The sequence below is a fragment of the Lucilia cuprina genome, chromosome X, assembly GCF_022045245.1.
Source record: "Lucilia cuprina isolate Lc7/37 chromosome X, ASM2204524v1, whole genome shotgun sequence".
Taxonomy (NCBI): Eukaryota; Metazoa; Arthropoda; class Insecta; order Diptera; family Calliphoridae; genus Lucilia; species Lucilia cuprina.
In genome coordinates this window covers 7,658,425-7,685,957 of record NC_060949.1, presented here as the reverse complement: position 1 = coordinate 7,685,957, position 27,533 = coordinate 7,658,425, and the positions used below count along the sequence as shown (strand labels likewise).

Sequence of the window (27,533 nt, the reverse complement as noted above, 5' to 3'; positions counted from 1 at the left end):
ACTGTTTGAAAAAATTTCAAAATATTAAAACAAAATGTAAATAGAAAATCTTTACAAAATCTTTCATACAAAATATAACGATAAAAAAGGAAAAAAAAATTCCCCCTCACCCTCAAACCTCGAGTGGATTCACGGCTGAATACATATGTATGATTTGCTATCCACATCGGGTTAGCTGGTAATAAGTCTGGAATTCTATAGAAACTACTGTGTCTTTAATTATATATAAAAACTATGTATATTTATGCAAATAATTGAATTGAGAAATAAATGGAATGGAAAGAAAAAATATTGATGAAAAATTGTTTGATGATTAGACACTGGCAAATCATTTGCTACATTAATATACTCAAATGGTTAGAACGACTCTCAGCAATAATACTATGTATGTAGGGACTCATTTAATGCATTTTTTATTTTTCAAGACCCATTTGCGCCCCCACATACACAACCAGAGAAAAAATATAAAAAAATTTTTGATTTGTTTCAAATTAGCGGATCATTTATATAAATATACATACACTACACTATCGCCGACGTTATCGTCGACAGAGACGGAAACGAGGCACACACTCATGTACAATTAATACTCTCACTCGTACACCAGGAAGCTGACATTGTTTTGACTGCGCTGGAAGCACATTAATGACTGATTTTTGTCTCCTATTCGTAATAAGCAGAGCGAGAAAAGAGTAAAACACATTTCTACTACAAAATAAAAACAACAAAACATCTTATTACTGAGTTAAAGAGAATTTATAGGTATATTCTTCATTAGGAACTTTATACAAGTGATGCCAACTACAATTTCAATTTATACAAATTGAGAAAATATGTTAATGTTGATAACAGATATGAGAAATTCAGTACTATTGTACTTTTTCAGTACTTCTTGTCATCGATGAAACTGAAAAATAGAAGAGGTGCTTAATGTGGAGGGTACATTCTAACCCCTTATTCGCAAACAACATTTTTATTTTATAAAAGGTTTATGAAGCAAAATTTCAATACAAAATCTAATTTTAAACCGTTTATAAAATAATAATTTTGTTTCTGAATTAGGAGGTAAATTAGCCGCATATGTTTTTATAATCCTCAGTGTTGTCAATAAAATGCATAAAAATCACACATCTAACAATAAAAATTGTCAAACAATTATTTGGCAATATCAACAATATACTGACAATGCTTTTTCCTGCAACTTTGCCATACAAAAATGGTAAGTTAGACTTTTTCTGAACATTTTTTCTAACAATTCAAGATTTCGCAAGCATGTAATAACAGGCTTGTCAATAGATTAACCAAGATGCTATAGAATATACTTATATACAGATCTGTCAATATGCTAGTCAATAGGCGGGTGCATTGACTATTTCATAATCTAATTTACTAATATAACAAGGTAACTTCCTACCTTTAATGCTTTATATGAGCAACGAAAATTATTTTTATTCTAGTTTAGTTTTGCGTTTTAATGTAGACTTTACTAAACCTATACAATAATTATCATAATCAGCAACCACTCATTTACATATGCGGTTATGAGTATATTTAAATGAGATTTTTTTAACACTCACTCTGACGCTAAAGCGAGCGCAGCAGCAACTACTACTGTCAGTCAGCGTATCACACTCACATTACTAACAAAAAAGGCTACGAATCTCCCACCTTCTTGCTATTAAAATAACGATTGGACCATTCATACTCTTAGTACGCGAGTTTTGTGTGCACTATATGAAAACGGTTCATATCTCACAAATGTTGATTTACTACAAGAACAAAAAACAATATAATCATCTATGTACATACAGACATAGTTTTAGTACATACGTACACATGTATTTTATATATCTGCACATAGACAAAAAATAATACACATACATACATACATACATACATACATACATACATACATACATACATACTTACATACATACATACATACTTACATACATACATACATACATACATACATACATACATACATACATACATACATACATACATACATACATACATACATACATACATATATACATCCATACATACATGCATGCATACACACATACATACATACATACATACATACATACATACATACATACATACATACATACATACATACATACATACATACATACAAACATGGTGAGGATTTTCTTGAGTTACATATTACATAGGTATTTACTTATAAAAATATTATATACTTAATATTTATATAAAATAGATATTAATATACTAAAATAGTTTAAAATATGGAAATCATTTTTTGTCAAACCAGTTTCTATAAATAAAGAAATTAACGAAATATTTGTTTATATAATTCATAAATTTGTGAAAACGCTAGTTTTAAGGTGAATTCTCTAATTTGGCAACACTGTTAATTAAGGAGAATTTTTTCTTACAAAAGAAAATATAATCTAAAGGGGGTTGGAAGGTTGGCGGTGTGTGCTTTCAATAAACGAATACGAAAACTGACAACTTTGTATAACAGCAGCATCATTTTAATATCTTGCTTTTTGTTGTTGTCCTTTTCCTTTTGTTATGAAAAGAGCGTGACTTTTAATTAACATTGTAACGAAAGCAGCAGTAGCTGTAGTTGTACAGTAACAGCAGTAAGTCATGCAGTCAGCGCTTTCAGTACAGATACAGCTGCAGCAACATTAGCATCGTTATAAAAAAGTTTTTCCGACAGCAATAATGCTGCTTTTCTCAAACTTTAACTAAGCATAGTTCCAGCTTCGCGTCTGCCGTTAATGTTTAGCTTAATGCACATTCTCTTAGTTTTATTTTATATATTTTTCTTCTTTTTTATTTATTTACTTTTTTCGCTGTTTTTTATGTATTGAATGAGTGCTTAAAGCATTGGCTCCACCCTTTGGATGGTTTCACACAAAACGATGATGATAAACAAAATATACTTAAAAAACAGACAAAAATTAAAGCAACCGCATTGTTAGCTGCAGTAGCAGTTAAAATGTCACCATCTTTCTTAAGCTTTCTGCAAATAATAGACACCAATTTGTGGGCGTATGTGTATGAGTGTTGTTTTTTGCTTCTTCTCCTCTTAATGGGGTGTGTTTCTGAAACACACATACATATTTGTTGTTGTAATTTTCCAATGTTTTAATTAGTGCTAGTTTTTTCTCCTTCTTGCTTTCGTACGTTTTCTTCATAGATTAGTTAATGATTTTCAGTTTTCCCATCCAATCAGAGAATCGTTTATGTGTGAATTTGTAATATACATGCATGTGTTTTTTGTAAGTACAACCCTGCAGTACGATGAACTAGTTCGACAATGGCGATATCAACAACCTACAACTATCGCTAGTGAATTTTCATCCCACAAGCAATGTTATTTACTGGTGAATTTAACATGAGGTTTTTAATCATAAACTTCATGGAAAAATTTATTGAACTTTTGGTTAAATGTAGTGAACGTTTCGTAAAATATCCACTTTATTTACCAGCGGTGCCAATTGACACTTTTGATACTGTAGGGAGTATACACATATGACATGGTCTACAATTTAACCATGAATCGACTAACAACCGATGATATTAAACGGATTATGGAATTTTATTATCAAATAGTATATATTCAAAATTCAAGAAAATGCACTTGTTACTTTTATGTTCAGTTTGGACGAACTTCTAAAGAAATTATAAGAAATCTTGTGGCCAAATTAACATTATTTTACATTTATATATTACAAAATTTTGACAACCTGGAAGCCAATATTGAATAATTTATATCTGAGATATCGGTCATTTGAGACGTAGCCGCAGTCAAATTTAAATAAAATGTTCTTAAAGCATTGGTAGTTAAATCGACAAATTAAGATTTAAGCTCTTAAATAATAAATCTTAATTTCCTTCATTATATCCTTACCTTCGTAAGAATATAATTTTATATTCTGAGTCCTTATAGCGATGTTCAAATAAATTTCTGAAAACTCCAGACATCTCCGGGATCAATGATTTTGACAGACATGCTTTCCGGAAGTTTCCTTTATATAACGGTAACAGAAAACTCTTAAAATTTCATTAAAAAATGCTTTGAAAAAGTAACAACAAAAGCATTGGCAGAAAATTTATATTTGAATGTGTGTTGTTTTATTGTACCTAAACTTATGGTAGAAACGGGAAAATAATTTAAAACTTTTTTAAATAAACTATGGTAAAGGCGAATAGGTATAAAACTTTTACTTTTTAAGTATTTTGTAACTAGTTCAAAATAATTTCGGAATTATTTTAGTCTTTTTGTTTTTTTTTCCTACTTCAAATTCTGATGATAAGTCTTTTCTGGCATTATCAGCCATGATTTTTTTTTTAATTTCTACAATTGATTGTTGTGCACCTTTAGGTTTAATTCCAACTAAACATTTTTTTAAATGTTTAGAACCTATGGGATTAAATTTCCGTAGTTTACGATAATTTTCTAATTTTGGTTTGAATAAATTTTCTTTTTTTAGAATAAAATTGGTATAAAATTTCTTATTAATTTCTTTCTGAAATTTATCGGATTTTTTATAAAAATATGTGACATTCCTGGCTCCTATATAAATTGAGTTAAAACTCTCATTCATTGGACACCAAAAATATAAAGAAATAAGTGAGAACATTGAGAAAATAGCGCATGCGTGAAATAAAAAGAGTTAAATTATTATACAAATGTATGTATGTACTCATACAGTAAACATTGCTCATGGAAATTGATATTAAACATTTTTAAGTCAAAAATTGAATTGATAAAAAACTTAAAAAAACATTTTTTTATAAATTCCACAACAAGAAGGTTTGTTTCAAAAAAAATTTAGCTATAGAAACGTAATTATAAATAACTTTAAAGATAAATGTCAAATATATAGAAACTACAAAATATGCATATAATTTTTTATTTAAATTAAAAAATAATTTATAGAAATAAACAATATAACAATTCATAATAATTTGCCATTTTACAATAAATAAATAGGAATATAGTCCATTTATAGAGAGATCTAGTGATGAGTGGGTGGTTTGTTTGTTAATTGTGTATATGAGACATGTACAGAGTTTTTTCTACTTAATTTCCTGATTCTCTCAAAAATCACAGAAACAAATACAGAACCATAAATCATTAATTATATGTATATTCAACGTACCAAAATCTAAGAAAATAAAAGGAAATGTCTTAAGTAAAACCGTTGGAAACCTTTTTTTGGCAACACTTAAACACACATACATAAAAAGCATATACATTTATTTAATTGTAAATATGTACATAAGACTGACTAAAACTGTGCTTTTGTATATTGTACATACATAAATTTGCTACAATAAATAATATTTTTCCTACAAGAAAGCCACCCTCACACCACCCCCTATTTTACACTTAATCCTTAGCAAATATACAATGAAAAACAACATCATAACTCTCTCTGCTATTACCTCTTGCTCTCTATTTTAGACGCTCTAACTATTTTATACGTCCGTACCAGGCATGGAAAATTTACATTTCAAATAGTACTAACATAACGAAAATAGTACTTATAAGAATTAAGTATAAAAATAACTTTACGCTAGATAAATATTTTAGACTAAACTATAGAGTAGACTACATGGACGACTATAGACTAGATTATATACTACTTTATAGTTGATACTATATACTAATTTATAAGCTAGAAAAATTAACAAATACATCATAGGATATCAATATGTACTGAATTTTACATGTCTGATCTGTACATATGTAAATACAATCATATACATACCTACATGTACATATGTATGAAATCGTTATTACACATGTAAATTTGTGTTTATGTATATATAAACACTTTTATATTATATACATAAATATGTACATATAATTACCAAAGGATTACATGCAAGGAGTAAGAAAATAAAATTATAATTTGGGTGTGTTCTTTATATACATTTCGTTGTAATTTATTATATAAGAAAATAAAAACGGCAAATTTCTAATATGTTATACATATATTATCATTATTTTTCAAGAGACCCTTATATATAAATTTATTTTCGGAAGACTTAGAAAAAAATATACTTTTTAGAACAATTATAATAAATAAATCGTATATTAATTGATTCATTATATTTTTGTTTATATTATTAACATGTAACAAAAGAATATTTGAGAATACATCTTTTAAATTATAAAATATAAACCAAACCGCACTACGCCTGTGATAAACGCTTTTTGATGAATTCCACATTATAATCGTGTTTTATCACATACCTACACAGAGCTAATAAAATATTTGTTACGAAGAGGTAACCTGTAATAATTTAATTAAAAACATACAATTTTTTTAGGCAATCTAATAAAATTAAAACTTTATTATGCTTTCTAGATTTTAGATTCGCAGAATCACATTAAAACTCTTTTTTATTTCTAAATACATACATACGTACGTACATACATACATTCTTACATGCTTATATTATATGTATTGTATTGGGAACTTTTAATTGGTGGCACTGAATAATTAACGATAAGTAAGTGCTCTTTTAATTCCTGTTTGTGGTTGGTTAATTGGCCAAATTTCACAAACAATGAATACAGCAGCCAGCCAGCTAACAAATATTATTTTTTTCATCGACAGCAGTTAATGACAATGAATCGAAAACTTATACACATTAATTTGTATATAATATACAAAAGTTTATACATAGTAAAGTGATTTTTAAGGGTGCGATGTTGAAGGTGGTTGTTGATGGTGTTAACGATGTAATGTTTTCCTCCAATTCAAACCTTTTATCCTTTTGGCCACTTTAACAAATCACAACATACAAAGTAGGAATAAAAACAAATATACAAATGCAATTATTTAGGGTTGCTGCTCTCGCACACAATTACTGCTAGCTCTCTCCCTGTTTTTATATCATTGATGGTCATACAATTGACTTTGTTATTGACCACTTAGTTGTTTAGGAATTATGTATGATGGTAATGATGATGAGATGTGATTAAAACCAAACCCATTATAACTGTTTGTAGTATACATATGTATAATTAGATGATTAACGCCCATAAATAAGTGAGATTGGATATATTCAACTGAATATTTGATACGAAAAATAAGAATTTATTTCAAAATTATATCATTTTCATTAAATTGCAAAGTTTTATAATTACATTAAACATACATCTTATTAATAAGAATTACTTCTTAAGTCAATTTAATTATTTTGTATGTCCGACCGTCTGCTTTAAATACTTTTTAATCATACTAATCTTCTGAAAAAAATTCAAATACTCCATGACTATTTTAATCAATGCATATTTATTTTAATATATGACTTGGCAACTTGTCAATAACTTCGTTTTTTGTCCTTTGATATAAAGGAGGTACGCTTCGGTAAAAAAAGTGAAAAAATATAATAAAAATAGTACTATTAATTAACCAATTTTACACTTTTAAATCGATTTCCGTCAGATTGGATTAAAATTTAATAACAGCCGTTTTAGGCACTAATGAACGAAAAAAAGACAAATCCAAACAAAATCGATAATTTTTGACGCATTTAATATACATTAGAGTTTGCCGAGGAAAGGCCTTTTTAAGAATTTCATGTATGAATACCTCTCAATCGAGGTATTGTTTAGAACATACATTAATGTTTGTTTAACGATACTGAGTTCCCTACCAGGGATTAAAAATGCAGTATAATTTGAGAAAAATAAAATATATCCAATTTTTTCGAAATGGATCTTAAAAATTCCACATTCCATTTATAATACACAAAAAGTCGATTTGTTGGCCAGAAATACTGAAAAAATTTATACATTTTTCTTGCGAAAATCCCAAAATTACTGAAAAGATTAATTACAATTTTATTGCAATTATTGAACTAAAATCAAGATTTTCATTCGCTGATAGGGAACTAAGGCAATTTTCATAAATATTTGTTTATTTTTCTCGTGTTCAGTACTTAATACACATCGATTTAGAGGTATTTCTACAAAAAAGTGATCCACGGCACATGCAATATGAATAGGTATATAAATGTTTGCATTTCAGGTATTATATATAAATAAATAAAATATATAAAAATATAAGAACATACATATATTATGTATGTTCTGGCTTATACAACATTTTAATTTCGTGTGAAATCTTAAAATTAAAAATGTGATGTTCCCGTTTCCACTTGCTTTCAAATTTAGTTTTACAACAAATTTAACAAATGTAAAAGAAAATTTTGTCGAATCGTAAATTGATTTTAAATCCAATTTCTTACTATTTTATAAAAATATTATTTTAGTTGTGTGCGTACTTTCCAGTAAAAATACTTTATGAAAGAGAGAAATTTTTAATTTACTCTAAGTCAAATATATATCTAATAAAGTACGCGAACGCCAATTAAATTATCCAGCAATGATTATATACAGCTGACCAATTTTTTAGTGAATAAAAATCTCAGATAATTATTAAAAAAAAATAAAGTCAAAATTATAAAAAAAGGTAAATTTAACTTTGTAAAATACATTTAAAATGAAGATATATAATATTAATTATTGTTTTATTATTGTAAAATTATATGTTAAGATACTTTTTTTGGTTTTTAATATTTTAAAAATGAGAAACGCTAGTTGTATACTATTTATGAAATTTTCAATTATAAACAAAAGTGAAAAATACATAAACAACAAATGAAAACTCAAATAAAATTACATTTTTATCCATTTAAATAAATATGAGCAAACGAAAACTGGATGTTTTTTATTAATTTTTTACTAAAAATTCGCTATCAACGAAATGTGATTTTTATCGCTTTCTTATTCTCTCGTTGCAAGTTTTCAAAAGTACGCAAACACAATCCAGTAACAATTGTTCAAATTGTTAAAAATTATCGAGTACGCCAACAGACCTTTTTAAACAAATTAATATCTAAGGTGCTATCTTTCGAATTTTAGCAATGAAAAAGTAGATTCGTTTTGCTTTCACCTAACTATTTTTATGTGAAATGATTTCGACTTTTTTTGTTCGGAAGTGAAAATGGGAACACCAAGAAAATGTGAAATCTATCGTTTTCACATTTGGTCTTGCGAATTCAGAAGCCACAACATACACAATAAGGTGTATTATTTATAAAAATTTGAATAACTTTTTTGGTCTATAACAAAATTATGGAAAATGTTGGAAAAGCAGTTTATTTATGAATTTAGATTGAAAAATAAATAAAACTAGATATAATATTCTCAATTAATTATGCAACGCTTAAACTATGTATAGACGGCTGTAAGAACTTTCAATATTGGCAGCAAAATGTCCAGATAATGTCTAACAACCATGTCAACTTACAATTTTTGCATTGCAACATTTTCTTAAATGCGTTTTCTGTCTACTTTTCAGAGCAAAAAATGTAAGTACACATTTTCTGAACATTTAACTGCCAACGTTGTAAGATCTGACAACAGTGTATTACAGCTTTTAGTTAAACCACCATTGCTACTTGTACATTGTAAGTACATTTGAGCAAATATTTGTGTGTTTTTACAACAAATGAGTTGAATATAGCAATTATTGGTTAAAATTTCTGCTACTTTTTTCACATATATTTTTTCCGCTTTGGTTACTGGCTCTCAAGCTTGAATGTCATTGGTTAATTACTGTTTTTGCTATGCTGACGATATAAACAGCAAAGTAACAACAACAAACAAACAAATAAAACGAACGAGATGTGTAATTAACGCAGCACTGCGAAACAAAAGCACAAAACTGACGAGATGGTTGTATGTACATACATCCAAACTCACAAATAGATGTACATATGTATTAATGAATGTTTGTCTTAATAGAGAGCTTTTTAACTCGTTCGTTTTCGTTATTTTAGTTGCTCTTCTGTTGTTGTTTAATCAGCATGAAACACACGTGCACTCAAACACTTACTCACTCACACACTCATTCACTTACCGATTGTTTCTAATTGGTGGGTAAAAACTTTCTTTTGTATTTACTCTAACGTTTACTGTTTTAGTTAATTAAATGAGTGGAGGAGAGTGATGTGATTGCGTAAAATTAATTGGGGAGAAAATAATGAGACAAAAAGATAATAAAAAAGGAGGGCTGTGTTCTTGCATTGGTAATAAAACAGGGTGGATTATTTTTACATGTAGTATAAATTTTGTCATTGGTGATATTATATAAAATATTTATAGACCCTCATAGATCAGTGCTAATATTAGAGATGAGCTCGAAATTAAGTCGAATTATGTATTGATCATGCTTATATAAAATGTATATAGACCCTTATAGATCAGTGCTAATATTAGAGATGAGCTTGAAATTAAATCGAATTATGAGTTGATCGTGCTTATTGACTTTTGTGAGATTTCCCTTTGCATACGAACAAATAGGTAATTTTTTTGCACGAATTTCAGAGTTTTTTCAATTTCTTTTTCAGCCCAATAAGGTATAGAAATACAAAAAAAAACAAAATAACAAAAGTTAAATCATGTTTAAATTGAAATATACATATTTATATATAATATAGTAAATTGTAGTAATTGTGATGTTTCAAATTCTCCTATATATTTCATATAAAACCCTTATTTTTACTTGTTATTTTCGGAATTTCTTTAAAAAAAACTCATTGATTTTTCTAAATATGAAATTCAAATTCGAAATAGAAATCTCAATTTTCTGAATTGCAATTGAAAAGTTATTTTTTAATTAGAATTAATATTTTATGGATGAAATTTGATTTTTTTTCCTTAATAAATAAATATTTGGTGTCTATATAAACGTTTCAATATGTCCGAATATTTTGACCATCAAAGCATCATTGAATTTTAAATAAGTATTTTGTAAACATGTAGAATAGCGAGAGTTATTGAGTCAAATGCTGTAAGATAACTTATTTAGCTTTTCAGAGTTTTTTTTATTATAAAATATTTATCTTTTCATGTATAATTTTATAAGAAAATGAACTGAAATCTAAAATGTGTAAAAAACTTAAAAAAATAATAATTTCATTGAAATGTAAAATTTTATATATATATATATATATAATATATATATATATATATATATATATATATATATATATATTATATATATATATATTATATATATATATATATATATATATATATATATATATATATATATATATATATATATATATATATATATAATATATATATATATATATATATATATATATATATATATATATGAATTTTAAACTACTCATGAACCATATGTTTCTATGAAACTTATGTTTGTTCTTTATTTTTCTACTACTTTTGTGACAATTAAACTAATTTTATATTTGATTATATAAGTTTCATAAAATTTAAACGAATTCATAACAAAGAGCATTAATAACTTTTTTTATTAAAAATGTTTTGTCCAAATTATTGTAAATTGTTGCTCATATTTATTTTTATTTTAATAACAATACATATTATAATTCATTTTATTTCTTGAACTCCAAATAATCATTTTGGATTCCTTAAACACTTCAAATCATATGACTCAAAAGTTTTTAAAAATAATACTTATAAAATAGTTTTAATTTTAATGCACAAAGTAATAAGTCAGTAGTGACTGCGCATATAAATTATATAGATCAGTTTTTTTTTTTGTTTCAATCGGTAGACTTATTAAATATTAAAAAAACTGAATTTACGTTTTCAATTCCTTACTAGACAGTTTTATAAAGTAATACAATAGATTTTTTAAATAATTTATTTTACTGGAAAAATTATGGTAATTTGAGAAATATAAATATAATAAAATAATGAAAAATGTAGTAAATTTATGGTTGTTTCAAGCTTTCCTATAGCATAGATTAAAGAAAGAAGCAGAGGGCTAAAAATGAAGGTAAATATGGGCCTATTCTTATAAATTTTGGTAGAGATATTTACGTTACATTTATCACCACTTCAAAAGTAATACTAAGTGAATGTATTAGCATATGTGGAGGTTGTGCTTATTCACTTCCAAAGAAGCGAAAATAATTTTTTTAATGGAGATATATTTTCATACACTGACACTTTTAAGTTAAAAAAAAAAAAAAAAAAATATTTTGGGGTTTTATGTTAAATGTGGGTAATTTCTCATTTATGTTAATATTATTTATGTCAAATAAGTTGTATGCTATAATAAAAAATAACATAAAATTACTTCTTGAGAAGGACCACAGGAGTTACACCTTACTTACTTACACCTTATAAAGCGCATTTCCACCTCAAAGCCTGTTGTGTACTTTCAGATTTAAACTATCTTGAATGTTTTATGACATTTTACTATTGTTTTAAAAACATTAACCCAAATGGTCGGATTTAAAAAAAAAAATAATATGTTTCTCATTCGAACTTGAATTTTTACTTATCAAACATACGTAAAAATTCAGTCACACACCTAAAATAATAGACATTTTTGAAAATTGACAAAACTTTATTATTTTCTAGTACTCTGTTAAACATTAGATTATGCCATTTCATTTGCGTCATACTAAAGTCTTAAATATACATTTTTCAATTTTCTTATTTTGGGTGAGAGATCGATGAGATCGAAACGCGTTTTTTCACGATTAGGTACATGTATAAAAATTAAATTTCAATAAAGACGAGAAACATATTAACATGAACTATATGAATATGGTTTTAAATATCAATCCAAAGATTTGTTAAAAATTTATTTAAAAATAGTAAATCGGTTTTTTATTATGTCAGTTTGTAGTAAATAAGCGATTTGTACAATTTTTTTCTTTTATTTATAGGAAATCATATAATTTAAAAATTTATTTTTTCTTAAGTAGTAGAAAAAAATAATTATTAAAATATAAATTTTTTAATTCAACTAAAATATTTTTGTAAGTACATATGCATAAGAGTAAAATTACATATTACTGTAAGCTAAATTTTTCTTAATTTTATTGTGTTAAATTTATACAAATACTTGGTATTATTGCTTTACAGAATGAAGAAACTTATTTTTATTTCATAACTGATATACAAAATCCTAACAAACACTTGGTAATAACTTGTACTTGCTCAACAACATATTTTTCAATGACAGAACTCTTACTTAATTCCATTCCGATCGATAGTTAATTGAATTACTTTTGTTTTATTCTTTTTAAATCGATATTATTCAAACTAAATCGAATGCGAATGAGTTTTAAGTTTTCAAAGTCTACAGTTATGCTGTGGAGGATCATTTTTCAAACATCATGCTTTGTTTAAAAAATATTGAAGAAAGTGTAAAATGGCAAAAAAGTTTTCCTCAAAATGTTGATTTATGCCAGTTTTGTAATCAATGTGAGGTATGCTGTAGTAAAGAGTAAAATCCTTTGTAAATCAGCATACATATGTATATTTATATGAATGCTATTTGATTCTGTTACGTTAGTTAGTTCGATTCTCACAAGAGACTCTGCTAAAGAAGCACTCAACAGGGCCGAGTTTGTCCTAGGACCATTACTTCGAAACTGATGTAACATAAAATTATATACATATACATAAAAATTATATTTTTATGTTACATTTATCAAATAATATTGACAATTCAATTAGGTATAACACCAAGATATTATACTTTTATGTAAATAATAATATACATAAGAATGTTATATACAAATTTTAAATATTTTTTGTTAAATATTAAATATGTGTGAACATATCGCTCGTTTACTGCAAGACTGGCTTGTATTATCGGTTTTTTTGAACTGGTATAAAAAAATACATAAATTTAAATTTAATTTTTATATAAAAGTCATGTTATGTATCATAAATATTTGATAAGTAAAAAATTAATTAAAATTAGTTGGCTGGTTCATTTTTCAAGTCTGTCTTGTAGTAAATAAACGATTTATGTACTATGTAAATGCATACATACATATACCTATTTTATTCTTAATATTTAATCAATCAAAATAGATTTTTAAGGTGCAATTCGTGCCGATATAAAAATTTAATTACGAATTGCAACCAATTTTATTTAAATTAAACACAGTATTATCACACTTACCTTTTGGTTAAAGCTTTTTCATAGTTTTGAGCATATTTCGTTTACAGTAGCAATATTTTTTTATTATTTTTGATTAAAAAAAATTATTTTGTTGTTGCAAAAACGTGTTGAATTTTTTAAACTTACGACTAACAACATATTGTTGGTGGTGTTTTTAATAAATCTTTGTTTGGTAATTTTTTATATTTGTTGTTGTTTAGCCAATTTTAATTTTTTATTGCAAATTAGTGATTTTAAAAACTAAATATTTAAATATTTCTTTATTTATTACTTCTATATATGTTTTAAACTGTTTAGTTATTAAATTAGTTTTTTTTTGTTTTTATTTGTTTAACATTTTATTTTATATTTTGTTGCTATTTAATTACTAGTATTAATTTTTAAATTTATAGGAACTTTGGAGATTTTATGTTTTTGTTTGTTTCAAGTGATTTCATTTTAAAATACCTATATTCAAAATTTTGTTATTAATTTTTTATATAATAGATTTGTTTCAACTATGAAGAGAAAAAAATAAAAATTTATTTAAACAACATTTAAACAAAAATTAGTTTTTATAAAGCACTGGCACTACTATTTTAAACGACATTTCTCTCTTTTTCGTAACGATTTTTAAACTTATTTTTGTTTTCTTTTTTATCATCAGTAACAAGACAAAACTGTAAAAAATACTTATTTTATTGTTAAGTATCAGATTTAATTTTAGCTACCTATTTTACTTAGATTGTTGTTGCTTTTTATTATTTTGTTGTTCGTCCAAATATAATGTATACAAATATATATTTTTTATTTAATTTTTTTAGGAATAAATAATGAAACGAGTACACGCATTGCGCGGTTTACGCTAATGACAGTATTACAAAATTTTATACATACATAAAAAAGACACACACACTCACACATCCTACCCGCCTATCATACAAAAAACACACACAGAATCAACGACAAAAAATTAAGAAGAAAAAACAACTAATGAGAATAAAAAAATCGCGACTGCAAACACCTTTTAATACATATGATTTGTTTTTGTTGATATTTCCACACACACAGCCACACTATAAAATAATTCAACTCTTTTTTTAACAACATGAGTGAATTATAAACACTCGCAGCAGCAGATCAAGAAAATCAGCAGCAGTAGTAGCCGCAGCTGCAGCTTCATAGCTGTTTAAATATAAAAAATACACTCTCACACACTCTTAAAAAACACATGTGTTGTTTTGTTTTTATTATTGAGAGTAGAAAGAGATTAGAGAGTGAGTGTCAAGAGAGATTTCTTTATTTTGCTACTCTGTAATAGAAGTAATTTTTATTTTACATTACATTATTTTTTTACTGGTGAACTGCTCAGTGTAGACAATTAGGTACAATTTTGTGGCACATTTCGCTTTAGAATTTTTTTAATGAAATGGAAATATTTTATGTTTTAAACATTATATTTTTGCAAAATTAAAAAAGGAAATAATTTCATTACTAAGGGAGTTGAACGATTTGATATAAAAAGCAAGATGCAGCACATACACACAAACTTTAGCGTTAACAATGGTTGCAAAATAAAGGCTGAAGAAAATATATTAAAAAAGAAAGTACCTTCAGCACTAATAAAAGTGCAGCTTTTGCACCTTTTGTGCCAAAATGACAACATTAGTAAAATAAAACGTGACACTTGTTTTTATTTGTTTAAGCAATAAAAAATCTAAGAAGCCCCAGGAAGCTTTAAAGTTAGAGTTCTTGTTTGTCATCCGAAGGTCGTTGACTTGACCCTCACCAGGTCCTATGATAAATAAGCGCACAAGCAGTATAAATAAGTATTTGGTTTGATGCTTTCTTTTTGATTTTACTTCACAAATTTTGCACTTTGTGTTAATAAAGAAATTAGACCAAAATTTAACAAAATTTGAATATGAAAATATTCATTTTATGTTATAAAAATTATATAAGTTAATAGTTTTATATATAAATTAATTACATGAATTAAAAGAATTTAAAAAATAAAATTCAAATGAGGAAACAAAATTCAAATTTTACTTGCTGCATAGCTCTAGTGGTACTATTTGTTATCACCATTGGTACTGTTCAAGGTTGACAAAAATTGTACCAAAAACAAACAAACAAACCCTATTACTCACAACCGTTTCCGAAGAGCTGACTATATTAATTATTTTGACTCATTTCCTTTTTTACTTGACTGGCAAAAACAATACTCACTCTCTCTCTCTCTCTCTTCCTAATAAGCAAAACACTACATATTAAAAAAAACTCATTAAGTTAATACATTCCACTCATTTAAAGGGAGTGTGTGTTTTTACTTGTTATTGTTGCTGTTATTTCTTATTGATAACTAAGATTTGTTGTTGTATGCATATTACATGCATTAATTATACTACACTACACCCAGCAAACACAAAATCACAGCTTCTAAAATTAAATCAAAAGAATTTAAACAAAATTTAATTAATTATTATGTCAATATAAACTAAAATATGTTAATAGGAATAAACTTTGAGAGGTTTTGACCGTACCTTTATTACTATTTTTTATCACTTATTACTATTGATAATAAAACTGATCTAATTTGCATATATAGAAAATAACTGTTATAAATAAAAACTGTCATAAAAAATCTGTGTTGTATAAACATTATACCTATTTTCTATAAAAACGATATAAGATTCGTAAAGTTTTCCTAATCTATGGATTCTATGCAGGTTTGTTTGCTATGCTATTCAACTCACAAATTCTACACATGCTCACTGTCTGCACCAGAATGTGTTCGAAGAAGTAACTTGATATTAAATTTCGTACGAATAATTTTCTGATACAATTTAATATATATTTTGCTTTGTATTTTTTCAATTTCAAAACCGGCCGTCGGAAATATAGCATAATAATTCAAAATCACAGTTTAACTTTTTTTGGAAAAATATTTAGTTTTTAATAAAAATATGATGTTTCGAAAACAAGTATTAAATAAATATAATCGGATCATTTGTTTAATGTCCCTATCTAATGTCAAGTTCCGCCCCTTATACTCATGCCTGGCTAGTGAATAATATAAATATGATTTAAAACATATATCAATTTTTACACTGCTAAACCATAACTTATTTACAATACACTGAACTGAAGAAAAATTTTAAAACTTTATTATATTAATCTCTAAGTTAAAAAATTGACTATTAATTCGTTCAATAACTTGGCGCTCTTTTATAGAATATAGGGACCGGTAAAAATCTAAATAACTACGTACCCATTCCCTTTTTTGAATTTCCAATTTCTGTCTACTCTATTAAATTTTTCTTATTTGTAATTATTACAAAAACACAGCTTCATTTATTTGTGAAAATTATTGATAAAAATTATTTTATATATGTAAAAAACTGAATTGTTAAGTGTTTGTGAAAATAGCTGTTATGATAACCGATAAAAATATTAATTGCTTATAATGACATTATTTAGCACATTTTACATTCAAAATTAAGAAAATCTAGTAACAAAATAAAGGATAATTTGCCGAGTTCACATACATACGTAATATTTTAGTAGGTATACATTTTACAATAACACAATGATTAATATACCTAGGTAATGAATAATTTCATTATTTATGAATAGTGTGCCCTACAGACCCTTTAAGTTGCATCTACAAACATTTTTTGGGATAATGAATACATCCATACATAATTTACAAAATTAATAACCAGTCAAAAAGTACTATAATATTATGTTTCATTTATTCATTCAATTAAAACATTAACAAAATAAATTCTATTAGTGAAATAAGAAAAATTTCCAAATTTAAATAAACAAGTAAGGTAATCTTTGTTTTTTTTCAATATTTTTTTTAACACTGTAAGTAGTTTTATTGTTATTGTTTATTTTTAGCTTTAGTTTTATGTAAGTTAATATTTTTTTAAATATCCAAAATATCCTTTAGTAATCCTGTGTTTTCATCAATCCAGTAGTTATTTATATCCTCGCAATATATGTATTTTTATTTTGTTTGCAATTTTCACTTTTATATTTTATTTATAAACACTTTTTTGTATTAATTATTCTTCTTTTTTAAAAATTTAATTTCATTAAAATATTTATTTTAAAATTTTTAACACAATTACAAAGAAAAATAATTATGAAAAATATTAATGAATTTTACGAAATAAATATTCGTTAAGCTTTTCCGCGCCAATTAAAAACTGCGTACGTTTTTTCGGTTAAACAAAACAATCAAGATTGTGGCACGACGACGACCAACAATTACGCTCGCTATTGTAGGCAGACACATACTTATAACAATAATAATAAATATAATAACAACAACGTTTGCTACTCGTACATATACATACATGCAAACAATGTAATGAGAATTATAATAATAATATAATGAACGCAAAGAAAAGCGTAACTAATGTACGTATAAACGAACGTATGAACCCAACGTACGAGCGCGATACGACGTTTTATCGTTCACCGCCGTTTTGATACTATTGTATAAAATTAAAAGAAACCATTTTTTCTCATTCCTTCCAACATGCAAACAGCGACACTAACAACAACCACACTCACAAACAAATACGCTCGCATAGACACATGCACAGATATACGTACGTTGGGTGATAATGACTACATTGCACTCATTTACTTCATTTAGTTTATTTACACATCGACGTTGACGCTCACGTGAACGTTTGGAAAAATGCTCATTATCAATAAGATTAAAAAACTCTCTTCTTTTTTAACGAACGTTCAAAAATATAAAAACAAAAAATCTACACAAGCAAAAAACAATGAAAACAGCAACAACAATAATGAAAACATTCATTTAAGAGACTACAGCAAAAAGAAAAACAAAGCAGAAAAAAAATGCGAACAAGAGAAAAATGCAAAACAACTACAAATAAAATAAACAAACAAACCCAAAAGGAAAAAAACAGAAAACATAATAAGGAAATATTATTTACACATTGATATTGTAAAAACCTTTAGCACCATAGACAATAATAAACAATGTATTATATACATATGTATGTAAATATGTAGGTTTCTCGAAAAAAGACCACTTTAAATATGTAGAAATAGGTATTTTGTAAGAATTTACCAACAAATTTCTAATTTTTGAATACTTTTTAATACAGGCGCGGATCCATGGAAGGGGGAGGTAAAGGGAATTTCAGCCTTAAAAAGGTCATATTCATAAGTGCTTAACAAGATTATTGATGGTTCATTATCGGAATTTTGTATGAAAAATGTGCGTAATAAATGTAAAATTAATATCTTTATGAATACGGAGGTAATAATTTAGATTCATTATAATATATTTAGGTTAGTGTTCTAGTCTGGTAAACCATGGACTACATCGCTAACGTGACTATAAACAAGATTTTCGTACATATGTATATGCCCAATTGGGCTTATAATAAAATACTGTTACATTCAATCATTGTGAATATAAAAATGTAAATAAAAATTAATGTATGTATATTAAACAAAAAAATTAAGTGTAATAAGTTCTTTACAATTTAAAATACTTATTTCAATTATTATTTTAAAAATCAAAATATAAACATTAGTCGCAAATTATTTTCTTCAACAAAAACTAGTTCATCTCAATAATTTCCATTATTTTGGAGTTTACTGAATTAATATCCGAATTGCATCTTTGCTTGTTTAATAAAAATAGATATTGTGAAAATTACATGTGTTCTTATTTATTAACTTCTATGTTAATATTTCTATAAACATAGAAATTTATTTAGTTTTAAGAACTTTATATAAAATAGCATTAAATGTAAGACCAAATAGGTGTATTTACCCCACTAAAGTAGAGAAACTCATGGCGTATCTACATGTTTGTGACAACTTATTCTCAGTACAAATATTCTAAATTATGAAAATTTTTTTAATATAAAAAGTACCAATATTTTTTTTTACAATACTCCATTTGGACATATAAAGACTTTTTAATAGTCAAAATTCTAAATTAGAACCACAGAATATTATTGATCTTAGTGTTGTAAAAGATTTGTGAAACATTTGGTGGTTTCGACATAAATGCGTATTTCCGAAAATCACTGATTACCACATAATTCACTATTTAATGACAATATTTAAGTTTTATCTGTGTGCAGATAGATCACTCACTGACCTAATATTGATCATAGTTCCGATTTGAAGTCATCAGTATCGTTTCGTAAATCATATCATCCGTAACGAGGTCCACACCCGAAACTCACTTAATATAAATTTTTCTGGGTCTAATGAAAATTAGTTCCACACATGCATTAATGTTAGTACCCTCAATGCGGTATCTAATCTTATATGGAGTTATCTAAAAATTTGATATTAAAATGGGGTATTTAAGATTCGGCACAGGTGAATATAGCACTATAACTTGTTCTAAACTACTATCCAATAGTACTAACTAGGGATTAGGAAAATCCCGGGATTTTTTGGGATTAGTGAATCCTGAACCCGGGATTTGCGAAGTAAATACTGGCTTTTTTCGTTGTTAGAATATCCCGAAACCGGGATTTTTCAAAATAAACCCCAGGATATACTTAAACATTTGTTTTTCTTTTGAGCAATATTTTTCACAAATTTACATTTCAAACTTTACACAAATTTGAGTGATTCCGGTTAAGGTTAATTATTAGTAATAAATACTTAAATGTAAAATTCCAAACATGTTTTTAATAAAGGTTAAAAATTAATGTTCGCGTACTTGAATTTGTCTCGTTAAATTTCGGAACATGATATTTATTTTTATTTAGTTAAAAAGTTTTAGAAATTATAGAATTCTGAAAGTTTTTATTTAAAAGTTATAATAAAACGATTGTTTTAATTTAAATACATCTTCTGTCTGCTATAATTTAACAAAATTATTTTTTACAAACAAGATGATTTTAAGCTTAAAATAATTAAAATTATTTAATCCGAAAATCCCGTAATCCCGAAAAATATCGGGATTCCAATATTCAAAATCCCGGGGTTTGTAAAAGCCAGTTCGTTTGGCATTCCTAGTACTAACCTTAGTTCAAATTTCGTCAAAATCGATTTTTTGAGTTGGGTCACTTGACATGAATTCCCTATATATAGATTGCTATCTATTAGTTTTCGTCAATATGGGTATCAAATGAAAGAGGACAATCTACGAAAATCAAAGTTATAATTTGTTTTTACTTTTCCGGGCGAAAAAGTATAAAATTTTTTTTTTTTTGAAAATGTCATAATTTTTATACCCTACACCACTATAGTGGGGAGGGTATTATGCGTTTGTGCTGATGTTTGTAGCACTCAAAAATATTGGTTCTAGACCCACCTTAAAGTATACCAGTCGGCTCAGAATCACTTTCTGAGTCGATTTAGCTATGTCCGTCTGTCCGTCCGTTCGTCTGCCTGTCTGTGTGTCCATGTAAACCTTGTCGCAATTTTCAAGATAATTTGATGAAATTTTTTCTTTTTAAAGGAAATTAAAATGTCGAGGATATAAATATTTAATTAAATGTTTGTATCCTTATGTTAATATAGGTATCAAATTATAAAGGAAGAAAATAATTTTAATTTTTTCTGTCCTGATAAAAAAAAATATCAATTTCAAACATCATTCTTTATAGGGAAGTATAACAATTTAAATTATATTGCCAATTTCAGAGACCGTCCTATTTTGACTCCCATTAGCACAAGGATATAAATATTTGAATAAATTTAAAAAATGTATAATGTACTTGAAATTTTGAAGTCATTTAAAAGAACAAGTAAGAATGTCATATTCCGCTATGCCGAATCTTATATACGCACCATCAAATCATATTTGTAAAAAAAAGTGGAAGCTGAGGCTTTTATAATGATATATGTATACGATGTTTAGAGAAATTAAAATGTGTGCATTTCATCAGCTACTTTACATGTTTTATATCCACCATCAAATAGAATAGAAGGTGGGTGTATTGTATTTGTAATTCCCTTTCCGACCCAATCGAAATATTAGATTCTTAAACGATTTAGCCGTCCATCATCATTTAATAAAACGATAAGAGGAGTTAGAAGGTTTGAATTTTTGACAAATATTTTTTGTTGTTATTAAAAATGGGCAATATCTGTCTACTATAACGCAGATAACTGGCTTATAAAAGCGGGCGCAATTTAATTGTAAAATTTTTCTTTTTTAATATAGAATGACCGACTATTTCCATTCTTTATAATATAATTTCTAGGTTTCAACTTGTCCAAAATTAAATCCCCCGGGGGCATGTTATCTTGCCGAGAACTCCGCCTTAGTGTTATTGCAATCCTGGGGTATAAAGAGGTGGCCAATACCTCCAGTCTGACCGGGACTGAAAAATTGGTTACAGTCTACTGCTTGGCTTAGTTCTTGCATAGATTGCCAGAGGTCAGACCAGAGCACCTCATAATCTGGTACTACGTGTGGCCAGTTGCCCGCAGGATTATGTCCTGGCCGGTCATTTGGTTGAGGTTCCTTCGGGATCCACGTAGTGGCTGTGGTTTAAACCCAAATTCGCGGGGAGAGTAAGTGGCGGTTAAAAGACTGATGCGTGATAATAGTCAATATTTCTGGCTGTTGCCGAAAACAACAGATACCCCACAAAGGAGTGACTGTGGGACTAAGAGTTGAAAATGAATTGGTATTAATTGTATATGGTACGAGATGAATATGAGGTTCAGCGGGACTTACCCCACACGTCTACCTAATGAATGTGTCGTATATTTTTCTCTTATGAATGTGTCGTATGAATGAGATGTGTGCTGGGTTGAATGATGATGGATGAAAGGTATCGTATACATATGATATCATTGAATTTTTCTTCCTTGTCCAGATATGTTCAGTATACTCTGTTCATATCAGAATTACCAAAGTGAGTGCCTGTGAGTCCCTGAGTTCTTCATTGAGAACAAAGTATACCAGTGGATGAAAAAGACCACCGTAAGATAAGGCCGTCAAGGCAGGTGCTCACGTTAAAACTCTCGACAGTCATGTCCAAAATTAAAGCATGATTGCTGCCTAATTAATATATGCATGGCTGTTTTAACTGTATTCCGGGGCCTATTTGAAATCAAATTGCGTTCTTTAAATAACAAATAAAAATTTGGGGAAACTATGAAACTATTTTTCTGACGATATTTTGTGTCTTTTGGATCTATTACACAGACACAGAAAAAATGAAATTCATAGAGCCAAGTATTTTTTTTTACTAAAATAGGACCTATTACGAAATTCTAAAAATCAAGTACTCCACATTCTTAAAATCAAGTACTCCACATTCAGAAAATTAATTTATCGTTTATTGCAGACTTAAAAATAATAGAACAGCGATGAAATTACACATAAATAAAATATATGTATAAATAAGAAATGATCTGTAAAATTTTTAAGGTTTGGTTCATAATTGTACAAACAATATTTTAAAATAATTATATAATATTAATTTTATGAGAATCGGTCCATAATTGAAAATAACCCTTATACATAAAGCTACCTTTAAAACGTTACGATTAAAGTGATGAAAATCGACATACAAAAAGTTTAATAGGAACGTAATTCTTCATTCGGAAATTAATGAGGATAGATCCATAAAATCCTTTTTTAAATACTAGAGTAGCGACGCAATTTGATATAAAAAAGTTCTGTACAATACAAAATCTTTGAAGAACATTTTATGAGTATTTGTTCATAATTAACCACCACTTTAGTGGGGATGGTATATTGGTATTGTGCTGATGTTTGTAACCCCCCGAAAAGGGCAGCACGTGATGAAGCCTTGAAGACTTTCCCAATTTTCGTACAGATTTGACAATAGTTTCCATACAAAGTCCTCCTCAGAAAATTGTTTGAATGTCTAAAATTCACGTATAAGCACTACTATCGCTATGAAATTCAACACAAATAAATATTATATAAATATCGGGATTGGTCTATTCTTGCCCCTAGCCCCCATATAAACACCCTTTCAGAAAAATTTTTTTACGTCCATCAATTACTAAAATAAAATGTATTGGGAACAAAGTTATTTTCAAGATAAATAGTTTATATTGAAAATTAAATAAATTTTAATACTTATTTATAAATGGTTTGGATATAATATGGTCGGTATGCCCGACTATACTTTCCTACATGTTTTTTAAAAGTGGGTTTTCTTTGATTTATTTTCACGTAGAGTACACACACAGAAAAAATGGTTGTGGTAACCCTGTTCTAAGAGCAAAATTATGATTGTAGTCTAAACATATTAGGTTATAGTAACACTTTTAAAATATCATATTATGATAAAAATGAGCTAAAATCTATTACAATAATATTTTTTATTTAACATAATATTGTTTGTTATACATGACAAATGTGACATAATGTGATCAAAATGCCATTAAAAAAATATGTATCGATATCAAAACAGTAAAATTACAGTTTCTATAAAAGTAAAAACCTACATTAAACTATACGTTCAACAAATTTCAATTTGATTCACAAAAACATAACCATATTATTCTATACAAAGTAAAATACTTATACATATAATGTTATAAACCAAATGAGAATTATTTGAACTCATTTTATTGTCACTTAAAACAACACACTCACACAAAATAATATGCTAAAGTTGTTTCGTTGTTGAAGCAACAGACATAGAACAACAAAATATAAATGTTATTTATAACAACATAACATACAATGGTTATGTAACATATAGCAACATAACATATAATGGTTATTTGTAAGTTTAAATATTTGTTTGTAACGTAATATGTTTCCATCATTACCATTGGTTAGTTATTGAAGAAAACCTTTTTTTAGTGAATCATACTCAAATTTATAATTGCCATGAACATGATTAAATTAACAACAATATTTTTTAAATAGAATTAAAATAACAATTATATGTTTTAGATAACAATATATTGTTACAGTGAACATAGTTTAGTTATAGTAAACATGTCAAGAAGATACCAGTAACAGACGAAGTTAGGTGTAATCCTCGATCGGATTACATGTACAGCGTACATGCTGATTGGGTATAAGTGGTGCCATGTGTACTACTTCAACCAAGGCTCTGGAAACGTTTAAGATATGAGGCGGCGCTTACAGCTGAACGTCTCTTTACTTAAGCCGAACTGACCAAAAGCGGTTATAGGACACGCTATCAATGTATAGTGGACACATTGGAACGTTATACACAATCATCGGATAAGTACAGAATAAGTCAGAAACATTGAAATGCTGATACCAGATAGAATGTCATCAAATACCTGTAGGAATCCGTTATTACACGGATGGCTCTAAATTGGGGGACAAAGTGGGGCTGCGGTTTTATATTAAAGACCCAGAAACAGAAATATACCACCGTTTACCAAATCGTAACACAAGCTTCCAGACAGAAGTACGAGCAATATCGGAATGCGTAAGTTGGATTAGAATAAATATGGCGCCCACAGCGCTTAATATATTTACCTACAGCCAGAAGGCCATAGAACTAAATCTATGACCGTATTGGATTGTAAGAAAGCTTTTACTGAATACTCTTCCAGAGGTAAGGTTCACATGACATGGGTACCAGCCCACTTGGGAGTAGTCGAAGCAGTTCACCTGACAAACGCAAAACCATTCGACGCAACAAAAGCGGAACTAAAAATATGGGTAAGAGAATCCCAAAAGACCTCTTGTAATAATGAAACAGTGGGTAGACCCAGAAAATCCTATGGGATGACCCTGATGAGAGCAAGACGAAAAAACTCCTCAAAATGAGGAAGCCTGAAGTTAGTATTATAGTACATGCGGAGCATGTGGAGAGGACAGTGAAACTCTGAAGCACTTTCTTTGCCACTGCAAGGCATTCGTCAAAGTTAGATCCAAGTATCTTGGAAGTGATGTTACTCCGGAAATAACATTTCTGACTAACACTGATTAGAAGATATTTAGGGATTACGTTCAAGTAACTCTAAAAAATAATTCATAAAGTTCGCTTTAATTTTTTCTCAAAAGACCCGATTGTGGCCTAGGTGTATTTCTTCGGATTTGATGTAGTATACATCCTCCTTCAACCTAACCTAAAAAATTTTTGTAACATCTTAAAAATCCAGAAAAAAATTGTTTTAAATTTCTTAAAAATTTTTCATCTTTTTAACAGAAATGAATATTATAGTGTTATAAAACCGATTACTCATGGATCCTTATGAATCCAAAATAATCGGTTTTATGAACTCTATTAAAGTAGTTATTTAAACTAATCTTGAAGGATGATTATCACATTAAATATTGATATTTCATTACAATGTCAGTTTTGTTGTGCTTTTGAATGTTAAAGAATTATTTTAAGAGCATATTTTTAAAATGTTAAGAGCATATTTTGGGGTTTTTAGTGGACATTTTTAGCCCCTAAAATTCATTTTTTAGAGCATATTTTGGGTTTTACTTGTTATGACTTTTACAATATTTAACGGCTTTTTATGTTTTATATCTTATTGGAACGACAATCTATATATATATAAAAAGTAAGAGTGCTGTGCCAAATTGTATATACCCTTCACCATAGTTAAAATGTTAATTTTACAACATTCTTCCGACTACATCATTATTATATCAATAGCAAAAAAAAAAACACTAAGCCAAAAGACATCCAAACATACAAAACGAAATACTCAACGCAGTGAAACCAACAGACATGCAAACCATGATATATTTGTTCAATTCACAATCAAGTTGTATATTGTACCTACTAAAGTGTAGCGGTGATTGTGAACAGATCATTGCAGCAAGTCATAAGTTTATGTTCTCAATGAAAAAAAAAAGCAATCAAATCAAATACACATTACAATGTCAAAAGATTTAAAAATTAAAAAAATATTTAATTAATTAAACATGCGGAATAAACCAAATTAATTTCTTTGAATTTTCAATTCTTTTATTTTCTTTATTCCACATTATAAACTAATAAATAAACTGTTTTTAATAAAATTTTATTATTTTTTTGTTTTTGTAAACAGCTGTTACCACTTTATCGTTTTTTATGCTAAAATCGTTTGAATATTTGTTTGAAATAATGTTGAAATAAACAATTGGCAGAACTAAAATTTCTTACAACATTCGAAAAACATATGAAAAATTGTCGTATGAGTTGTATAGAGCTTTTGCATAGAAAATACCAACAACATTGTTATGACTATTGTAGCAGCTGCTGACAAACAACGCTACAACATCGATTGTGAATTGAACAATTAATTATAAGGTAGTGTTATTAGAACAGCTGATCGTTTTGTGCTATTATGACCATTTTTCGCCGTGGTGTACAATAAATGTCAAACTGGCTTTATTTTGTATATGTGAAATTTATGATTAAAGTGAAATTGTGTGATAACAGATTCAAAGTGCAGTCACAATATCAAACTACATATAAAAAAAATATATACAATTCGCTCGACAATCTGAATTCGGCGATGACACTACCTTATAAAATTAATATATTATATATATTATATTTTTTTATAGATATGATGTCTGTTTGCGTACTACATAATTTGTAACAATTGTTA

The 27,533-nt window shown here is 27.3% G+C and overlaps 1 protein-coding gene across 2 annotated transcripts in view; it reads right to left on the bottom strand.

Annotated features, from left to right (window-relative positions):
• Nucleotides 1–14,203, bottom strand: part of LOC111681034 (zinc finger protein 2) — an 82,222-nt gene extending 68,019 nt beyond the window's left edge. For both annotated transcript variants that reach the window (XM_046956560.1, XM_046956569.1), the window contains exon 1: nucleotides 13,995–14,203. The gene's annotated coding sequence lies outside the window, so the exon portion shown is untranslated. The remainder of the gene's footprint in view (nucleotides 1–13,994) is intronic.
• Between the last annotated feature and the right edge of the window lie 13,330 nt (nucleotides 14,204–27,533).